General features: G+C 43.5%; 1 long non-coding RNA gene across 1 annotated transcript; it reads left to right on the plus strand.

Moving 5' to 3' along the window:
• The first annotated feature begins 569 nt into the window (after nucleotides 1-569).
• LOC116362120 (uncharacterized) lies at nucleotides 570-3106 on the plus strand. Its single transcript, XR_004207691.1, has 3 exons — nucleotides 570-722; nucleotides 1909-2046; nucleotides 2753-3106. It is a non-coding gene; the product is annotated as an uncharacterized LOC116362120 (long non-coding RNA).
• The last annotated feature ends 2979 nt before the right edge of the window (nucleotides 3107-6085 follow it).

Raw genomic sequence — 6085 nt, forward strand, 5'->3', positions numbered from 1 at the left:
CTGTCTGTCTGTCTGTCTGTCTGTCTGTCTGTCTGTCTGTCTGTCTGTCTGTCTGTCTGTCTGTCGTCTACAGTTGCTGTCAATATTTCATATATTCCAGAGTCTCCCTTGGAGGTTTAGACTGATCTGCTCTGTGTCTTGTCCCACGGTGCTGTCAACATCATTATATTCAGAGTTCTCCCTGCGAGTTTATACTGTTCTGTCTTGTTCTGTCTGTCTGTCCTTGTCTGTCTGTCTGTCTGTCCCACGGTGCTTGCAACATCATATATTCAGAGTCTCCCTGGAGGTTTAGACTGTCTGTCTGTCTGTCTGTCTGTCTGTCCCACAGTGCTGTCAACATCATATATTCAGAGTCTCCCTGGAGGTTTAGACTGTCTGTCTGTCTGTCTGTCTGTCCCACGGTGCTGTATCTGATCTGTTATCTCAACATTAAGGGCTTGATGACTTGATGCATGTACATTCTTTGATGTTCTTTTCTCAGTTGTATTTGATGGTATGATTGTAATAAGTGTGTGTGTGTGGTGTGTGTGTGTGTGTGTGTGTGTGTGTGTGTGTGTGTCCAGTGTCGGAGACAGAGAGTGCTAAGAGCAGTGGAGACTGTCTCCCTCAACAGGACTTCCCAGAGGTCAACGGTCCATTCAAGCGGCATAATTCCGGCATCGTCCGCGGCAACTGTCCCTATGACGATGTAGCCTGTGAGCCCAAGAGGTCAACCAGCACAGGTAAATACCTGGAACTAACTGTCCCTATGACGATGTAGCCTGTGAGCCCAAGAGGTTAACCAGCACAGGTAAATACCTGGAACTAACTGTCCCTATGACGATGTAGCCTGTGAGCCCAAGAGGTCAACCAGCACAGGTAAATTGTACTATTGGTGTAACACTGAGTATAGTTACATGCACACTATAATGTGATTATTATGGATAGTCAGATTAATTTAATCGTTTGATTAAAACATTTACATGCTGTACGATTAATAATAATAACCCTGTTTCCATGGAGACGTCTCTCTGATAAATGCAGAACATCACCCGTCTAAATTAACATTCTACCACAGCGAACATGTTATTTTTTTGAGAAGCATATTTGATTCTGAGTTGGGACATTATAAAGTTTGTACGCGAGAACTACTTCTAAAAACCCGTATATTCAGTTGTTCCGAACTCACTTCACTAAAGAGGCAGGCTCTCGGCTGGTGTCAGCACAGGTGCAGATCAAACACACCACTGGGACGCCGGTTTAAGGTGTTTACACGTCCTAATCATTTGAAAGACTGCTCAGAAAACGGCATATGCTTACTTTGATTTTAACTTACGCCGATTTCAGATAAACAGAGGAAAGTGTTCACATGAATTTTGCATAACTGCTGACTGCCATGATCCATGTAATACCAAACTATTAGTGACTGTAAACATACTCACTGATTCTCTCTTTCTGTCTGCCTCCCTCTCTTTCTCTCCCTCCCTCTCCCTCTCTCTTTCTCTCCCTCTCTCTTTCTCTTTCTCTCCCTCTCTGTCGTTCTGTTTGTCTATTCCTCTCCTCCCTCCCTTCCTTCCATCCCTACTTCCCTCTCTCGGAACTCTCCCTCCACCCTTCTTCCCTCTCCTCTCTCTTTTCTCCCTCTCTCCCTACCTCCCTCTCCTCTCTCTTCACTCCCCCTACCTCCCTCTCCCCCTCCTCTCTCTTCTCTACCTCTCCCTGTCTCTTCTCCCTCCCTCACTCCATACCTCCTTCTCCTCTCATCTCTCTTCTCTCCCCCTACCTTCCCCTCCCCTGTCTTCTCTCCCTCTCCCTGTCTCTTCTCCCTCCCTCACTCCATACCTCCTTCTCCTCTCCTCTCTCTTCTCTCCCCCTACCTCCCCCTCCCCTGTCTTCTCTCCCTGTCTCCCCCCCCCCCCCTCTCTCCAGACCATGTAGCAGGTCTCGTGTTGAGCTCCTCTCTGAATGAGGTAGGTGTGGTTGAGACCAACAGTCTGAGGAGGAGACATCTCACTGCCCTTGAGGAGGGAGGTGGCAGTAGGAGTAGTGTTGGAGGAGGAGTAGGAGGTGAGCCATAACTATAATCCATAACTGATCTATCTATTGTCTGTTTACTGTCTGTCTGTCTTCCATGATGTATTGGATGTCTCTGTAGTGCAGGGCTGGAGGATGTGAGTCAGCTGTATCTATCACCCAGAACTATTTCCTGTCTAGTTCTGTCTTTGTTTATTTGGCTCTATATCTGTACTGGATGGTAGGTGATGGCTGTGAGCCTGCTGTAACTATCCATCAGAACTCACCTAGCGATTTAGACTTGTATTGATTGTCTAGTTGTGATGTCTCAATCTGTACTGTATAGTAGATGTGCTGTACTCAGTTTACTGTATGTTGTGTAGAACATGTCGTGTTTCAGGAGAATTGTTTCTTTCCTGCTCAAAGGACCATGACAGATAGAGAGATAATAAAGTCCTCCTCTCTTCTCCTCCCTCCTTTCCTCTCCCCTCCTCTCTCATCCTCTTCTCCTCTCCCCTCCTCTCACCTCACCTCCTCTCCCCTCTCCTCTTCTCCTCTCCCCTCCCCTCTCCTCACCTCCTCTCCCCTCCTTTCACCTCCTCTCCTTTCCTCTCTCATCCTCTTCTCCTCTCCCCTCCTCTCCTCTTCTATCCTCTCCCCTCTTCACCTCCCCTCCTCTCACCTCCTCTCCCTCCTTTCCTCTCCCCTCCTCTCCTCTTCTATCCTCTCCCCTCTTCACCTCCTTTCCCCTCCTCTCCAGGCCATGACTGGCAGGGTGTGCGAGGGTGCAGACTGAGTGGAGACAACAGGGTTGTCAGTGGTAGCAGTGGCACGCCAGTGTTGGGTCTGGGGCTGCACCAGGGAGAGACTGACCCAGCCAGGATAGCAGAGAACCTGGGGGCAGACACCAAGATCCTCCTGGGGACCAGCTTCAGCCAGACCAACAGGCCGCGGACGTTAGTCCTGGGAGGGTCAGAGGGGGTAGGAGCAGCCGGGGGAAGAACCAGGTGAACATCATTGATGTGGAACGTTACTGACCCGCTGACATCTTGTGAAAGAGATTTGATCTCAGTGAGAGTAACCTGTATTAAGAAAGGCAGAGTAACCTGTATTAAGAAAGGCAGAGTAACCTGTATTAAGAAAGGTAGAGGGGAGAGTAACCTGTATTAATAAAGGGAGAGGGGGAGTAACCTGTATTAATAAAGGGAGAGGGAGAGTAACCTGTATTAATAAAGGGAGAGGGAGAGGGAGAGTACCCTGTATTAATAAAGGCAGAGGGAGAGTAACCTGTATTAATAAAGGGAGAGTAACCTGTATTAATAAAGGCAGAGGGAGAGTAACCTGTATTAATAAAGGGAGAGGGAGAGTAACCTGTATTAATAAGGGAGAGTAACCTGTATTAATAAGGGAGAGGGAGAGTAACCTGTATTATAAAGGCAGAGGGAGAGTAACCTGTATTAATAAAGGGAGAGGGAGAGTAACCTGTATTAATAAAGGCAGAGGGAGAGTAACCTGTATTAATAAAGGAAGAGTAACCTGTATTAATAAAGGCAGAGGGAGAGTAACCTGTATTAATAAAGGGAGAGGGAGAGTAACCTGTATTAATAAAGGGAGAGGGAGAGTAACCGTATTAATAAAGGGAGTGTAACCTGTATTAATAAAGGAGAGGAACCTGTATTAATAAAGGCAGGAGGGAGAGTAACCCGTATTAATAAAGGCTGAGGGGGAGTAGTAACCTGTATTAATAAAGGCAGAGGGGCGAGTAACCTGTATAATAAAGGGAGAGGGGAGAGTAACCTCGTATTAATAAAGGGAGAGTAACCTGTATTAATAAAGGGTGGTAACCTGTATTAATAAAGGGAGAGGGAGAGTAACCTGTATTAATAAAGGGAGAGGAAGAGTAAACCTGTATTAATAAAGGGAGGAGAGGGAGAGTAACTGTATTAATACAGGGAGAGGAGAGTAACCTGTATTAATAAAGGCAGAGGGAGAGTAACCTGTTATTATAAAGGGAGAGGGAGAGTAACCTATTAATAAAGGAGAGGGGGAGTAACCTGTATTAATAAAGGGAGAGGAGGAGTAACCTGTATTAATAAAGGGAGAGGGAGAGTAACCTGTATTAATAAGGGAGAGTAACCTGTATTAATAAAGGGTGAGAGGGAGAGTAACCTGTATTAATAAAGGGAGAGGAGAGTAACCTGTATTAATAAAGGAGAGTAACCTGTATTAATAAAGGGGAGAGTAACCTGTATTAATAAAGGGAGAGTAACCTGTATAATAAAGGCAGAGGGAGAGTAACCTGTATTAATAAAGGTAGAGGAGAGTAACCTGTATTAACAAAGGGAGAGTAACCTGTATTAATAAAGGGAGAGTAACCTGTATTAATAAAGGGAGAGTAACCTGTATTAATAAGGGAGAGTAACCTGTATTAATAAGGTAGAGGGAGAGTAACCTGCATTATTAAAGGGAGCGTAACCTGTATTAATAAAGGGAGAGTAACCTGTATTAATAAAGGGAGAGTAACCTGTATTAATAAAGGTAGAGGGAGAGTAACCTGCATTAATAAAGGGAGAGTAACCTGTATTAATAAAGGGAGAGTAACCTGTATTAATAAAGGGAGAGTAACCTGTATTAATAAAGGTAGAGGGAGAGTAACCTGCATTAATAAAGGGAGAGTAACCTGTATTAATAAAGGGAGAGTAACCTGTATTAATAAAGGTAGAGGGAGAGTAACCTGTATTAATAAAGGGAGAGGGAGAGTAACCTGCATTAATAAAGGGAGACTAACCTGTATTAATAAAGGTAGAGGAGAGTAACCTGTATTAATAAGGGAGAGGGAGAGTAACCTGTATTAATAAAGGGAGAGGAACCTGTATTAATAAAGGTAGGGGAGAGTAACCTGTATTAATAAAGGGAGAGGAGAGTAACCTGTATTAATAAAGGGAGAGTAACCTGTATTAATAAAGGTAGAGGGAGAGTAACCTGTATTAATAAAGGGAGAGTAACCTGTATTAATAAAGGGAGATGGGGAGTAACCTGTATTAATAAAGGGAGAGTAACCTGTATTAATAAAGGGAGAGGGAGAGTAACCTGTATTAATAAAGGGAGAGGGAGAGTAACCTGCATTAATAAAGGCAGAGTAACCTGTATTAATAAATGGTAGAGGGAGAGTAACCTGTATTAATAAAGGTAGAGGGAGAGTAACCTGTATTAATAAAGGGAGAGTAACCTGTATTAATAAAGGGAGAGGGAGAGTAACCTGTATTAATAAAGGGAGAGTAACCTGTATTAATAAAGGGAGAGTAACCTGTATTAATAAAGGGAGAGGGAGAGTAACCTGTATTAATAAAGGCAGAGGGAGAGTAACCTGTATTAATAAAGGGAGAGTAACCTGTATTAATAAAGGCAGAGGGAGAGTAACCTGTATTAATAAGGGAGAGTAACCTGTATTAATAAAGGGAGAGTAACCTGTATTAATAAAGGGAGAGGGAGAGTAACCTGTATTAATAAAGGCAGAGGGAGAGTAACCTGTATTAATAAAGGGAGAGGGAGAGTAACCTGTATTAATAAAGGGAGAGGAAGAGTAACCTGTATTAATAAAGGGAGAGTAACCTGTATTAATAAAGGGAGAGTAACCTGTATTAATAAAGGGAGAGGGAGAGTAACCTGTATTAATAAGGGAGAGGGAGAGTAACCTGCATAATAAAGGCAGAGTAACCTGTATTAATAAATGGTAGAGGGAGAGTAACCTGTATTAATAAAGGTAGAGGGAGAGTAACCTGTATTAATAAAGGGAGAGTAACCTGTATTAATAAAGGGAGAGGGAGAGTAACCTGTATTAATAAAGGGAGAGTAACCTGTATTAATAAAGGGAGAGTAACCTGTATTAATAAAGGGAGGAGGGAGAGTAACCCTGTATTAATAAAGGCAGAGGGAGAGTAACCTGTATTAATAAAGGGAGAGTAACCTGTATTAATAAAGGCAGAGGGAGAGTAACCTGTATTAATAAAGGGAGAGTAACCGGTATTAATAAGGGAGAGTAACCTGTATTAATAAAGGGAGAGGGAGAGTAACCTGTATTAATAAAGGCAGA

Source organism: Oncorhynchus kisutch, unplaced genomic scaffold, assembly GCF_002021735.2.
Source record: "Oncorhynchus kisutch isolate 150728-3 unplaced genomic scaffold, Okis_V2 scaffold792, whole genome shotgun sequence".
Lineage (NCBI taxonomy): Eukaryota > Metazoa > Chordata > Actinopteri > Salmoniformes > Salmonidae > Oncorhynchus > Oncorhynchus kisutch.